The following is a 16,597-nucleotide window of genomic DNA, read 5'->3' on the forward strand; positions in this document are numbered from 1 at the left end:
ATAATGGCCATCTCCAATAAGAGACAATCTAACCATTGCCCCTTGACATTCAATGGTGGAGCCATCACTGAATCTCCCATTGTCAACATCCAGGGGGTTACCATTGATCAGAAACTCAACCACATTGGCCATATAAATATAACATCTACAAAAATAGATTAGAGGCTGGGAATACTGCAGGCAAAAGTGAGGACTGCAGATGCTGGAGATCCAGAGTGTCGTGCTGGAAAAGCACAGTAGGTCAGGCAGCATCTGAGGAGCAGGAAAATCGACATTTTGGGCAAAAGCCCTTCATGAGGAATCAGGAGGGTTTTTCCCAAAACGTTGATTTTCCTGCTCCTAGGGTGCTGCCTGACCTGCTGTGCTTTTCCAGAGCCACTGTCTCGACACTGGGAATTTACCTTCTGACTCCCAAAGCCTGTCCACTATCTACAAGGCAATTGTCAGGCGTGTGATGGAATACTGCCCTGAAAGAGTGCAACTCCAACAATACTCAAGAAACTTCACATCATCCAGGACAAAGCAGCCCATCATGTCCACTAACATCCATTCCCCCCGCCACCAATAGCAGCAATGTAACCAATCTACAGGACACACTGCATAAATTCACCCAAGATACTTAGGCAACACCTTCCGAACCCATAACCACATCCATCTACATGGACAAGAGCAACAGATACATTGGAACACCATCACCTGCAAGTTCCCCTCCAAGCCACTCACCATTCTGACTTGGAAATATATTGCCGTTCCTTCACTGTCGTTGTGTCAAAATCCTGGAATTCCCTCCCTATTGACATTGTGGGTCAACCCAAAGTAGGTGGACTGCAGCTGTTTAAGAAGGTAGCTCATCACTACCTTCTCAAGGGCAACTAGGGACGGGCAATAAATGTTAGCCAGCCAGTGATGTCCACGTCCCATGAATGAAATTTTTATAAAAAATAAGAAGCAAATGAAATGTTGTCATTTATTGAAAGGAGAATGAAATATAAAACTAGAGATGTTATTCTATAGTTTATACAGTGTGTTCTGGTACAACATGACAGTTGCATTCTTCTGCAGCCATGCACTATAAAAACATCATGCTGTTGAAGATCACGATAGAAAATTGCTAACAACGCTCAGTAGAAAGTTGGCATTATCCAAACAGTGTCCACAATTCATCAATCACGTTACAGCCAATTAGTATTGACGAAACGTGTGTTCTACTAGAAAGACCTGTACAAGATGGCGGGGGCGACAGGGTAGGAAGTGTTTGGGCTCCTGGGCTGGTTCGCTACCTCTCACATGACCAACAGCATCCTTCTTTCATTTTATGAATTCTATTTTCCTCATTTAACTGTTCAATTGAATTCATCTTTTCTTCCTTCTGTAGCTACAGTGATGGAGAAAGAGTTTATGGGGAGCTGTTGAACAGTGAATCCGGTTCACCCCTGTTGGCCATGGCGGTTGTGACTTGAGCATTGATGAATTGGAGGTCGGTTCTTTTCCTTTAAGGTTTCAGTGGCATCTGCAACAATGGTCGAGTGCATCATCTCTCGGTTCTCAGCAGTTAATATATCGGTCAATCAGTTCTTGGAAGTTGAAATGGGGCCTGATCCATGAGAACTGGGGCAGTCTCCTGACTATGGTAGAAACTCAAATATCAGTGGCCATGGCAGAGCTGACCTTCTGGGTCCGGTCAGCGAAAGTAGGGGCTGCTTCAGCGTGCTTCCTCCTCGGTGTTCCGTTCTCAGGGACAGCTTTAATAGTTGTGTGTCATGGGGATGTACAGCATGGAAACAGACCCTTCGGTCCAACCTGTCCACGCTGACCAGATATCCCAACCCAATCTAGACCGACCTGCCAGCACCCAGTCCATATCCCTCCATACCCATCCAAATGCCTCTTAAATGTTGCAATTGTACCAGCCTCCACCACATCCTCTGGCAGCTCATTCCATACACGTACCACCCTCTGCGTGAAAACATTGCCCCATAGGTCTCTTTTATATATTTCCCCTCTCACCCTAAACCTATGCCCTCTAGTTCTGGATTCCCCGACCCCAGGGAAAAGACTTTGTCGATTTATCCTATCCATGGCCCTCATAATTTTATAAACCTCTATAAGGTCACCCCTCAGCCTCCGACGTTCCAGGGAAAACAGCCCCAGCCTATTCAGCCTCTCCCTATAGCTCAAATCCTCCAATCCTGGCAACATCCTTGTAAATCTTTTCTGAACCCTTTCAAGTTTCACAACATCTTTCCGATAGGAAGGAGACCAGATTTGCATGCAATATTCCAACAGTGGCCTAAACAATTTGGAAGTCAAGAAGCTATGGTTGGAACAGAAAAAATGAAATTTGTCCTAACTTTGTATGATTTATTTCTTTTAATAATTTATGTAATTAAAACACCACCAGATTATGGCGATTTAAACACATTTTACTTTATTTTCACAGAACCAGGTGGGAGCGTACTTTATTTTAGATTTGGAATAATCCTTGGCACAACATCATGGGCCAAAAGGCCTGCTCTGTGCTGTACTTTTCTATATTCTAGAGTGCCTGCAGTGTGGAAACAGGCCATTCAACCCAGCAAGTCTACACTGACCCTCTGAAAAGTAACCCACCTAGACCCATTCCCCAACATTTACCCCTGACTAATGTGTTTAACCTACACATCCCTGAACACTATGGACAATTTAACTTGGCCAATTCACCTACCCTGCACATCTTTGGATTATGGAATGAAACCAGAGCACCCAGAGAAAACCCACACAGAGAACATGCAAGATCCACACAGACATCCACTCGAGGCTGGAATTGAACCTGGGTCCCTAGCACTGTAAGGCAGCAGTGCTAACCACTAAACCACCAAACCACCATGCCATTTCATAAATATACGTAATAATGAATTACTATACTTGTTGCACAAGACATTGGTAAGATCACATTGGCCATTTTGTTTTAGAAAGGACATAATTGTGTTAGAAACAGTGCGAGTAGGCTACATTTTATTGATGAGGGAATTATGGGGAAAATCAAAGAGTTTGCGTTTGTATGCATTGGAATTTAGAAGAATGAGAGCTATTTGATTGAAATATGCAAGCTCCTGAGAGAACTTGAAAGGATAGATACTATAAGAATGTTTCCTGTTATGGAAGAGACTAGAACTGAAAAGCACCATTTGAAAATAAGATGCACATGAGGAGAACATTTCTTTCAGATGGTTGTGAGTTTGTGGAATACTTTGTTCGAGAGACCAGTGGAAACTTTGTCTGCCTTTTCACTTGGATGTTGGATAGTTTAAAAGCAATGGTAGATAAATATTTGACTGAATAGAAAGGAGTTGAGGCCACCATTAGTGTTGGGCTGACCTTATCGAATGATAAAACAGGCCTGTTGGCCAAATTTGTTCCTCCTGCTCCTAATTAATTTTTTCACATACATGCCAGGTTTTGGGAAACATGGCCCCAAACATAAGGTGAAAACAGCTTTCAGGAAAAAATAAGTGTGTTTGCACACTTGTGAGACAGAAAGATCAGGAGTCCTTTCCCCTAACCATTTTACCTTGCCCTCCCCAACTGAATCTAACACCCTGCGCCAAAAGGATCAGAGAATGATTCCTTACCCCACCCTCAGACTGGATGCTCCACAGGGTGGGAGATTACTTCCCTCAATGATTAGATCATGTTCAGGTTTAGATTCAATCTTACTTTCCCTCACGTCCTTCACAACCCAGTCTTCTGACCTGTTCAGTTCAACTAGAAGCCAAGTTTACAAATCAGGCAGTTTCTGGCCAGGGAATCTATTTGAGCCATATGATGCACAAGTTAAAATCCATTGCATCCAGTGACCCCTGACCTCCAGGTTTCACTTCTGAAAATCTTGACCCCACCTTTGCCGCTAAACTGACCTTAGTGACAGGAATCCAAACTATGAGGAGAAACTGACGAGACACTATCTGTTCAGTCTAGAGAGGAGAGCTATTGTGTAAAGATATATCAAATTTGCAAGATAAACAGGAAATTGAATTAAATTAACTGCTGGTCTAAAACCTGAGTTTCAAGGTTAAAATGAAAAAAAGGATAATATTAAGGCTGATAACAAGAACTCTTTTCTTCACGTTAAAGCAACTAAAGCAGAAGGTCTAGTCGTTTTTAAAGATAAAATGCCTGAACGTGATCTGTACCATTTTTGCAGGTTTCTGAAATAACACCACCAAGGCCGGTATCCCATCACCAAGTCATCCTTTACTTACATCTGCATGGTACACAACACTAGCCCAGGTAGCTCAGAGCTGGCTCTTAGAATGACCAAACTCCTGACACTCCTGTTTATTTTTTTTTGTTCAAATACATGATTTACCTTTTAAAAGCTGGTTTAACAGTTAACATTAGACATGTTTGAGGGAAAAAAAATGTCAATAATTCTACTTCACAAGTGATAAAGAAGCATATGCTGTTTTAAGTTGTGTTTCTCACTGGAATGAACTCTAATTTCATTTTATTAACTGTTTGCAATGTATGTGCACAATATTGTGTTTTAATGTGAATCCCCTGTTTATATTTTTTTTTCTCTTTTTTTTTCTTTTGGAAGGAAACACTCGAGTGGCCAGTCACAACTCCAGGGTGTTGGTGGACACCGCGTGCTCCTTCTCCAAGGACACCCGGGCCAACACTCCTGTTTATATCTGTCTGCCAGGACTCTCTGTTTGGACCAGGTTAACAGCCCTAATCAGGGAACTCATATTCTATGAGATTGGCCTGGCTGAGCTCATTCCAATTACTACCGTTTCAATTTGCACATGATTTTCAGTAGTGAGATGCCCAAAACATGACTTATACACTTTATATCTGTTGGAATAAAGTCTAAAGCTGCTGGACTCCTTGGAGAGATGGAGTAACTACTTTTGAAGAGATAACCATCTTTTTGGAGAGGTGAAGTTCGGTTGGCTGAACAGATGGTTTATGTTCGAGAGTGTGGTACTGGAAAAGCACAGCAGGTCAGGCAGCTTCCGAGGAGCAGGAGAATCAACATTTTGGGCAAAAGCCCTTCAACAAGAATGAGGCTGAAGGGCTTTTGCCCAAAATATCGATTCTCCTGCTCCTTGGATGCTGCCTGACCTGCTGTGCTTTTCCAGTACCACTCTTGACTCTGATCTCCAGCATCTGCAGTACTCACTTTCATGGAGATGCTTTATGTTACAAAGTTAGGACAACAGTGTGGGTTCACTGCAGCACTGGCTGAGGTTACCATGAGGGATTCTCTTTCTTGATTTCTTGACCTTTCCCTTGCCTGAAGCATTATAACCCTTATGCTAAACAGCTACCAGTCATTTCTTTCCAATGAGAAAGCAGCCATATGGTCTGCTAAGACTATGGAAACTTTACCTTTTACATTGGCATACAAACGTTTCTCTTAAATTGCACCAGGCCACATTCCACATTAACACAGACTAAAAGTACAATTTCAAATGTTGCTGAAAAACCATGTATTAATTTCATAAAATTTTAATATACATAGCAATTTACCTTAAAATGTCTGCACAATCCCAAGCATGTTATAAACTGTAACCAGATAGAAGCAAGGAAATTATTTTTTTTTGTATATTAAAGATTGTACACAAACAAATCAACAAAACTCATTTGTTTTCAACCAATAAACTCTCTCCAACGATTCTGATGGTATTTGAGACTAAGAGTATATATTTTTTTAAAATAAAGAAAATGCATTGGCATGTATCCTTGTGTAAGGAAGGTGGCTACAATATAATTTATTATTTTTCTTTTGTTTTCGTATAAAATAGGCATAATGTGACTTTTTACCAAGTCTGTGTAGATTTGATGGTATTATAATAGCAATGAGGAAATAATAGGGTACCACCACATTTCATTGAATTTTATTCTTCTAAACTCATGACATTTTATTTTTAAAACATGATATTGTGTGATTTCTCTTCCCATTTTTCTATGGCATTCAATTTCATTGTCCGTCTACTGGTTTTGCATCATCAATTCAAGTCGACGATCTGCCATAGTCTTTAGTTTCCTGATGATTTATTGGATTTTTTCTGACATCTCACGTTGCTAACAGTCAACTGTATCTTATGTATCCAAATCATTGATTGAATAACAGCAGTTGAATATTTAGATTCTTCATACTTTAAAGAAATATTCTTTTACATGTACATTGACATTAACAAATGGACCCAGAATATTTTTACATATATGTTTCACTTCAATCATCAAAGATAAAAAAGCTAACAGATTTAGCAAAAACGGTAGGTACCACCAGGTCTTATAACCATTTTATGAACTATCCAAAACATGTACATGAAGGGTCTGGTGTAGAACACAACTTGTTTTCTTCTGTTTCAATACACACTAGAAAAATACTTTCTAATATGACTTACTTCACTCATAGTCTCTCACTGAATGTGAATGCCTATCTTGAAATAATTAGTGCCCAGTGTGTGAGAATTCGAGAATACAGGTATCCTCTTCTAACCTCAGCAGAAACTTCACCAAGGATTGTTATTTTTTCTGGTAATATAGATATTTTCTAATCAACCTGTTCAGCCATGTTATTGCACAACTCTGGAGCACAGGTGGGACTTGACCACAGGTTTAACCTGGCTCAGAGGTAGGGACATTACCACAGTGCCCCAAGAGCCTGAGCTTTCTGGCAATATATAGTCTCCGCCACAATCTGTTCTTCCTGTCATATTTGATTATGCATGTCTGATCACAAATACAGCGTTTGATTGCATGAGCCTGTTGAAGGAGCTGGTGCCTCATAACTCAGAGAAAATTCTAGAGAGAAGTCCAGATGTGTTACTTCTTGCTACAACTGTTCAGGCAGTTGGTGGATAAGAGATTTTTAATCGTTTTATATAAATCAAATTTTGTTTGCAGTTAGCATTTAATTGAAATCTTTTCCAGGAGAATATTGACAAGGTGTCAACTGAGTGATAACCAGATTATCATTTTTTGGAATCTGCATATTTAAAATAGAGGTTGATGGATATTTGGTCAATTCTGTGAAGATTTTTTCTTTAAAAAATTGTCAGAAAGTTATTAGCATTGTGAACATCGACTATTTTCCAACAAAGCAGATGATTCAATCAACAAAGACTTGGATTTGAAGGAATTTGGGCTTGGATGGGGAGGAATTTGTTAAGTGTATTCTGGAAACCTTTCTCAATCAATTTGTATATGGCTGTACTAGGGAAGATCAACTAGGAGAAAGTGAGGACTGCAGATGCTGGAGACCAGAGTTGAAAAGTGTGGTGCTAGAAAAGCGCAGCAGGTCAGGCAGCATCCGAGGAGCAGGAGAATTGACGTTTCAGGCATAAGCCCTTCCTGAAGAAGGGCTTATGCCCGGAATATCAATTCTCCTGCTCCTCGGATGCTGCCTGGCCTGCTGCGCTTTTCCAGCACCACACTTTTCAACTCTGTACTAGGGAAGAGGCAAACTCACCCTCCTCTTGGGATATAAGTCAGGGCATGTCACTGAGGTGTAAATTGGGGAGCACTTTGGGATCAGTGATCATAATTCTATTAGTTTTTAAATAGTATAGAAAAGGATTGGTCTAGTCCACAAGTTAAAGTTCTAAGTCCAGCAAGGCCAAGTTTAATGGTATAAAGAAGCAATTTAAAAATGTTGATTGGGTTAGGCTGTTCACAGATAAAGGGACATTTGGCAAGTGTGAGGCTTTCAAAAGTGAGATAATGAGAGTTCAGGGCCAGCACATTCCTTTTAGAGTGAAGGGCAAAACTGCCAGGAATAGGGAAGACTGGATGAGGCTCTATTCCAAAAAAGAGGAGGCGTTTGTCACGTATGGGTAGCTGGGATTAAGTGAATCCCTTAAGAAATATAGGGGTTGGAGGAATATACTTAGGAGAGAAAAAAGGACCGTAAAAAGGGGACATGAGATAGCTTTGGAAGATAAGGCAAACGAAAATCCGAAGAGATTCTACTAGTATATTAGGGGCAAAAGAGTAATTATAGAGAGAATAGGCCCCTGAAAGATCAACAACATCATCCATGCTTGGAGCCACAGGAGATGTGTGAGATCCTAAATGAATATTTCTTATCAGGATTTACTATGGAGAAAGACATGAAAGCTGGGGATCTCAGGGAAGTAAAAATGCCGTCTCGAGAAACATGCACATGTCTGAAGAGAAGGTGCTGGAGGCCTTAAAATGCATAAAGCTAGATAAATTCCCAGGACCTGATCAAATGTATCCCAGGTCATTGTGGGATGTGAGGAAAGACATTGTGAGGCCCCAAGCAGAGATATTTGTATCATTAACAGCCAAACTTGAAGGGTGACTAATGTTGTGCCAATATTTGAGAAAGGCTGCTCTGGTCCAAACAGAGAGTCCTGGCTGACAGATAGAAACAGGACTGTCAGGGGTTTGGTCACTCTAGAAGCCAGCTCTGAACTGGCTGGGCCAGTGCTGTGTAATATACAGATGTAAGTAAAGGATGACTTGGTGATGGGATACCGACCTTAGTGTTGTTATTTCAGAAACCTGCAAAGATGGTACAGATCATGTTCAGGTTTTTTATCTTTAAAAAAAGTTTAGACCTCCTGCTTTAATTGCTTCAGCACTCCTTCTGTATGGGTGGACAGTTGGACTATAAATAAATAAAACGTTTATACTATTGAGTTAATGAAAGATGTGGGAAAACCGATCAAGGTTATTAGGTTTAGTTTTGACTTCAGAACAGAAGGTTCAAGGTTTCAGTGACAGTTGATACATTGGATTTAATTTTCAAAAACCCCAAGATATAGCAATTATTCGATTAGATTGGGAAATAACACTTTTGTTGAAAAGGTTAGGAGTCAAATCAGAAAACTACAGGCCAGTTTGTTTAACATCTGTCATTGGGAAAATGTTAGAAAGTATTATCAAAGTTATAGTGGGGCATGTGGATATGTTCTGAGTAACATGATTATGTGAAAGGGAAATCATGTTTAATCAATCCATTGGGGTTCTTGTGTGGCTGTGACATATTCAATTGATAAAAATGGGTGTACAGTATTTCAATTTCTGGGAAGTATTTGATAAAGAACCATATCAAAAGTTGTTATGAAAAGTGAAAGGTCATGTTGTGGGGGTTGGGGGAGAAACGCAAGAGAATATTGATATAAATAAACAGGAAGGGCTTCCACTTACCATAATATTCAATTAGTTTGTGAGCACAATAAGAACTTCCTCACAAAAGTACCACAGAAAGTGGAAATCTGAAAAAAGGTCATGGAGAAGCTCAGCAGGTCTGGCAGCTTCTGTGGAGAGAGAAAGAGTGTCAATTTTTGAGTTCAATATGACTATTCAGGGTCTGATGTAATCATTTTGGACTCCATGTCAACTCTGTTTCTCTCTACACAGATGCAGCCAATCTTGCTGAAGTCCTCGAACACTTTGTTTTTATTAAAACGTTTCCTTTAGTACATCTTTGATTTCCTTGAATGGCCCTGCATCCACTGCCAGGCCAAGAGCAGATGATCTATTCATTTATTGCTTCATTTTGTTTGTGCTAATGAGCAGAGTGCAAAGTTGTATCTGAATGTCGTTCATAGCAATTTAAAAGCACTCATTCGCAGTGAAGCATGTTAGATGCTTTGAATTTGACAGATGTACATAAATTGAACTGAATTTCCAACCTTCCAACTAGAATAAAACCTACTTAATAAAGAAATTTGTACACAATTTATATTGTTAAATGTAGTTTTGGTTTAGAAAAACAATCATTAACTACTATCTCTCTGTATCTTCAGCATCCCACTCTCTCACTGTTTCACATAATCTCTGAAAATGCTTCTCACGTAATAGCACAATTTCTTCCTTTCTTTAATAAAAAAGTACACTAGGCTTTTCATCTCACTTACGTTTCCAGCATAAATCTTAATGATTTTGGTGTGGTATTTCCACCCACTTCTATCATCATTATTAGGACAAATTAACATTTCTGACAGAAGATACAGACGTAGTGCAGTCCTTAGGCGAAGCGCTGGACATCTTGAGAAATGTAAAAAGTCTGGAGAACCAGCTTTATTCCAAAGGCATATACACTTCCTGAACGTCACTCACAGGAAAATCGGCGTTATTCCACGTTACTCTCTGAAGTCTAAGCAATAGTTCCCACTTCTCAGTTTTCATGGTTTCATTCTCAATTCTTCTTCCTGTTACAATATTGTGGATAATAATCAAGGGTGTGAATATGAGTTTTTTTAATGACACTGATATTATTTTAGTGCACTCAACATTTTTAAATATTATTGTGTTGGAGAGGGAGTTGCTTGGATGGGGAGTTGGAGATGGAAGGATAGCTGTCTTTTGGATTGAAAGAGCATTTTAAAGGAATTTGGCGAATATAGAAACATTGGGGAAGTAGAAGAGGAAACTTTAGAGTTCCCAAATCAGGTACTTGACAAATTACCAAATTACAAATTGTTTGGTGGATGGTATAATATTTGGCTGTAAATTGAATACATGCATTTTATTTGTTATGCATAAACACACAAAAACTGAATGACATAACTCTGAGTTAACATTTGATATTTTTCTTGGCTTTTAAAGCTTTTTAAAGTGTATAGATTGACGGCAATTCTTTTTCAGTTACTGACTCTTCTGTGATCAAAGAAGAAGCTTCGAACAACACTTCCAGAATAATTTATCATGTCAGTCATATTAAAACAATAATGTCTCAACTTTGCATGTGGTTCAAGGAGTTGATATTATTGCCTATAACCATATTGTGACTATTGCATTTAAACAAATCCACAGACCCTTCGGTCCAACTAGTCCATGTCGACCAGATAATCAATACTAATCTAGTCCCATTTGCCAGCATTTGGCCCATATCCTTCTTAACTCTTCCTGTTAAATGTTGTATTAAATGTCCTATTAAATGCCTTTTAAATGTTGTAATTGTATCAGCCTCCATACTTCCTCTGGCAGCTCATTTCATACACACACTACCCTTTGTGTGAAAATGTTGCCCCTTGGTTCCCTGTTAAATCTTTCCCCTCTCACCCCAAACCTATGCCCTTGAGCTCTGAACTCCGCCCCACCCCCCACCAAGGCAAAGACATTGTCTATGTACCCTGTCTATGCTCCTCATGATGTTATAAACCTCTATTAGGTCACCTCTCAACCTCCGACACTCCAGGGAAAACAGCCACAGCCTCTTCAGCTTCTTTCTATAGCTCAAATCTTCCAACCCTGGCAACATCCTTATAAATCTTTTTTGAACTCTTTCAAGTTTCACAACATCATTCCTATATGAGGAAGACCAGAATTGCATGCAATATTCCAAAACTGGTTTAACCAATACCCTGTACAGCCGCAACATCACCTCCCAACTCTTATACTCAGTGCTCTAACCAATAAAGGAAAGCATACCAAATGCCTTCTTCACTGTCATGTCTACCTGCGACTCCACTTTCAAGGAAATATGAACCTGCACTCCAAGGTCTCTTTGTTCAGCAACATTCCCAGGACCTTACCATTAAGTATATAAGTCCTGCTAAGCTATGCTTTCCCAAAATGCAGCACCTCACATTTATCTAAATTAAACTCATCTGCCACTCCTAGGCCCAGTGGCCCATCTGATCAAGGTCCTGTAGCTCTCTGAGGTAACCTTCTTCACTGTCCACTACACCTCCGATTTTGGTGTCATCTACAAACTTAGTGAACATATCTCCTATGTTCACATCCAAATCATTTATATAAATGACGAAAGGCAGTGGACTTGTTGGAACTTAGGTTCTAGAGTTGAAGAATAATTATAGCTTTTAAATTTGATTTATATTTCTGTATTGTGTGTTAAGACGCAGTAGCAAAGACATGGTTTTTGAGTTTCATTTTAGAGTATCTTGGGTGATGCTCGCCAGAATCAGTTGCACGTGTGTAGCCATCATAGCCCACGGTGACCAACCGGTGAGTTCCATCAATTGGGAGGGTTTCCATTTCCATCATGTCCATCTGCTTCCTTTAGCCAAAGTAGCTACAGATGCTGAAATGGCTTCACACACAACTTGACTTGTAGCTATTAGTACTCAGCTCACGTCACAACTATCCGATTCATCAGGCTCATTTGATTCTTCCCAATTCACACCTTCTTGAACTTCTCAAGTGAAACATGATCTATGTGTGCCAGCCTAACCTTTCCACTTTCAAACATCTTGCCTAAGTATGTACAGCGACCATGAATCTTTCAGGTAGCCCCTTCAACCACTAATGGTGTTTTTTCACCTTAACCTCCTGAATATTTTTTTCTTTTTTCTGTCATTTTACATCTGTCATGACTCTTACCATGTAGCTTGTGCTTTTTTAACTCTTGGTTCTGTTGAATGTGGCTTCAGCAAACAAAACTTCATTCTAGGTTGTCTTCAACTGGAGTTCTGCTGGTAGTCGTGATGTGATAAATAAAAAAAGTTTGTAATTCAATGGTATCCCACGGTTGCTTTCAATTTGCAGCTAATGTTTGATTAACAAGAACATTGAACAATTTGTACTATGCATTCCACAGCTCCAGTTGAAGCAAAATGGTAATGTAGAACAAACATGTGGAATGCTGGAGAAACTCAGCAGATCTGGCAGTATCTGTGGAGAGAGAAACCAAGTAAACGTTTTGAGTCCAGCATGACTCTTCTTCAGATGATGGGAGAGCTCTTGTGTGTTTTCTCTCATTCATTCTCATGCGAATTGAAAATTACTGAACAAATTTGAGGTCAGTTATGAAAAAGCTTCCTCTGGGATTCCATAAGTGGTAACCAAGCTTTCAGCTATCAAGAGTGTTGTTAGGTATTTGTTTGATTGACTGGAAATTCCTCAACACTCTTTGAATCTATCACAACGAACAACTGTTGCCAGTCAAATTCTGCTGAATCAAATACTGCCTATGTCACATTCCAGCTGGTCATTTCCAATGTTGTTGTTCTTTTCTTTAGCTGGAGATATATAACATTGCTTTCTTATTTGCTCAATACAGGGAGCTTCTTCTTAGACAAAATAACCAAAGATCTACAGGTGCTGGAAATCTGGAACAAAAACCCTGTAGTGATTGTAACAAGGTCAGCAGGCTGGACATGAGGATGGGGTGGTATAGAGAGTGAAATGGCATCAGGAATGCCAATGTTGGACATGACTCTGCCAAGTGAGAGACGGAAATGGCCTCCTATTAGTACAAGGCATGGTGGAATCAACAACCTTCCAGCTAAGCACCATCCTCATGAGCCATCCCATTTGTCCATCTTCCTTCCCACCAATCCGCCCCTCCCTCCCCTCTGACCTAACACCTTTACCCCCACCTCCAGCCACCTATTTCACTCTCAGCTACCTCCCTCCTAGCCCCACCCTTCCTCCCATTTATCTCTGCACACCCGAGGCTCCCGTCCTCATTCCTAAAGAAGGGCTTTTGCCCGAAACATTGATTCTCCTGCTCCTCAGATGCTGCCTGACCTGCTGTGCTTTTCCAGCACCACACTCTTGGCTCTAATCTCCAGCATCTGCAGTCCTCACTTTCGCCATGGTGGAAATAAGGTCAGGACTAGTGACATATATAGTTCAGAGAGGTGTGCCAGTCCTGACCAGGGATGTGGACCATATCCAAACCGCGAATTTGCAACCAGAGCAGGAGCAACATGTACCCTGCCCCCTCGGAACAGACATAATGGCTGCCAAAATGCATGTTTTCAGCCGCTCCATCAAGTATTGTCAAGTCTTCACAATCAGAGTTGGACATGATGGATGTAGCTGCCTTGATACCTTTGCAACCAGAGGAAGAAAGTGAAGTTCTGCCAAGGTGCTCCCAGCCTTGGCACTGCCAAGACTGCCTGTATTGGACACCAAATCGGAGAAACTCGACCCTGTGCTAAAACATCCCAGGAGGTTGCCCAAGAAAAGTAACTCAGGATTAGAGGCGTAGTGATTATAACAAGGTCAGCCAGCTGGACCTCATACAATATGAGTTCCCTGATTGAGGCTGTTGATCTGGTCCAGTCACTGTAAAAAGGAAAGAGTGACAGATGCTGACACTCTGGTAACTGACCCTGAATGAGGCTGTAGTAAAGTCAAGGACTGTTCATATGTGAATAAAGGGTAACCTGGTGACAGGATACGGGTCTCAGTGGCTTTATTTCAAAACCAGTTCTGAGGAAGGCTCACTAGGCCCAAACTGTTAACTCTGCATTTTCTCCACAAATGCTGTCAGACCTGCTGAGTTTTTCCAGCAATTTCAGTTTAAGCTTCTCACCAGACACTTTGACAAAATCTTCCCTAAGTGTTAGTGATCATGGGTGACATTTTCAAGTCCCCAGCGCAGTGATAGAAACAGTGACATGGTTAAATTAATCACATCAGATTCTCACCACCAATATAAACTGCAGTGATTGTTCTCCACCTTCAGGTGATGACAAGCCTATTTGCATGTTTTTGCAACTCATTAAATCCACAATTTACTGGAATTAGCTTCCCTTTCCCAATTAACTGTTATCCGATTGAGAAACATATCATTTTAGAAACCCACCAGTGAGTTTCACTTGTTTGTCCATCTCAATAAGTAATTGCTGCTTTATCCTTGTGATAATACAGCATTAGAAATGCTCACATGGTAATTTCTCCAAGTAGAGCTGATGCATCCAAGTGGATCAAGGTAACATGTTCTTCCTGGGCCACCTCTAAGTCAAGTGGTACTGGGCAAACAAGAGTCAGCTTCTGGCTGGGTGGCAAGCTTGGACATGCATTGGAAAGGGCCTCATATGGATAAGCACATGGGACCATGAAGGTGGTAAAGGTGCAGCATTGTTTGTATGGCCTGAGGTTGCAAAAGCAATTAAATGGAAGATGGATAAGGTCAGAGAAGGTGCTCCAGTCATTCTAGGAGAGGGTGATAGAGAGTTGTAATCCAATTTGTCAGGGAGTGGGCTGGTTAGTGTTTGGGGTGGTGGTGGTGCACTGCAGTCAGTCTGTGAAGATTTGCTCTAGTTCATGCAGGGATTATCATGAATGTCAATGTGCAGGAGTTTGTGAGGATTAAACCTTAGCAGGGACAATGGAAACTTGGTCTGAAGGGACAAGTAGAAAGTTAAGGTCCTCAATAACGACAGTGATTAGAACATAAGAACCAGGAGCAGGAGTAGACCATCTGGCCCTTTGAGCCTGTTCCCCATTCAATAAGATCATGGCTGATCTTTTCATGACCTCAGCTCCACATACTCTTCTCACCACAGCCCCTAATTCCTTCACTGTTCAAAAAATTATCTATCATAGCTTTAAAAGCATTTACTGAGGAATCCTCAACCACTTGGGCACTGGGCAGGGAATTCCATAGATTCATAACCCTCTGAGTAAAGAAGTTCCTTCTCAATTCATCCTAAATCTGGTCTCCCTAATTTTGAGACAATGCCCTCTTATTCTTGTTTCACCCGCCAGTGGAGACATCCTCTCTACTTCCATCTTATCTATTCCCTTCATAATTATATGTGTTTACATAAGAACCCCCTCATTCTTCTAAATTCCAATGAATATAATCCCAGTCTACACTATTCCCTCCTCATAAACCAATCCCCTCAACTCTGGAATAGGCCTAGTGAACCTCCTCTGCACCCCTCTAGTGCCAGTCCATCCTTTCTCAAGTAAAGAGGCCAAAACTGCACACAGTCCTCCAAGTGTGGCCTCACCAGCACCCTGTACAGCTGCAACATAACGTCTCTGTTTTTAAACTCAATCCCTTTAGCAATGATGGACAAAATTCCATTTGCCTTCTTAACTGCCTGTTGTACTTACAGACCAACCTTCTGCGATTAATGTACAAGGGCACCTAGGTCCCTCTGCACAGCAGCATGCTGCAACTTTTTACCATTCAAGTAATAGTCCATTTTACTGTACTTCCTATCACAACGGATAACTTCACATTTATTAACATTGTTATCCATCTGCCAGACCTTTGCCCACTCACTCAAACTATCCATGTCTCTTAGCAAAGTTTCCCAGTCCTCTGCATACAGTAGACAGAGTGAGGAAGATAGTGGGTAACCAGAACAACAAAGATGGTGAACTGGTCAGGAAAGAACAGAATGATGGAGGGATCATGGGCAAAGTGTTGGTTAGTGCTTATCCTATGAAAAAGCTGAATCTGAGAATGCTGAACATCTCTCTGGCTGTGCAACACCCTAATGGCCTAGAGTACCACTGCCCCACAAAAGCCCCTGTGCAACACTCTATCAATGCTGCAACCAAACTGGGAGGTGTTTTTTGGTTGTAGGGTTATACCTCATGACCCTCCCTAGACGTTTACCAATAAACCTGTTCAGAGATTTTAAAAATTTATTCTCGAATCAACCCATTCAGAGCTGTCATTACATAATGACACTGAAGCAGGTGGGACTTGAACTCAAGCCTCCTGGGTCAGAATAAGGGGCACTACCACTGCACCACTACAGCCCTCCAATTGATCAGGGAAGTTTTGCAATTGACCTGTTCAGAGATGCTATCGTGTAGCTCTGGAGCAGGTGAGACTTGAACCCAGGCTTCCTGGCTTAGAAGTATGGACAACACCACTGCCCTTACAAGTGCCCTTACACAAGTGATCCTCCCAGAA

The sequence above is a fragment of the Chiloscyllium punctatum genome, chromosome 3, assembly GCF_047496795.1.
Source record: "Chiloscyllium punctatum isolate Juve2018m chromosome 3, sChiPun1.3, whole genome shotgun sequence".
Taxonomy (NCBI): domain Eukaryota; kingdom Metazoa; phylum Chordata; class Chondrichthyes; order Orectolobiformes; family Hemiscylliidae; genus Chiloscyllium; species Chiloscyllium punctatum.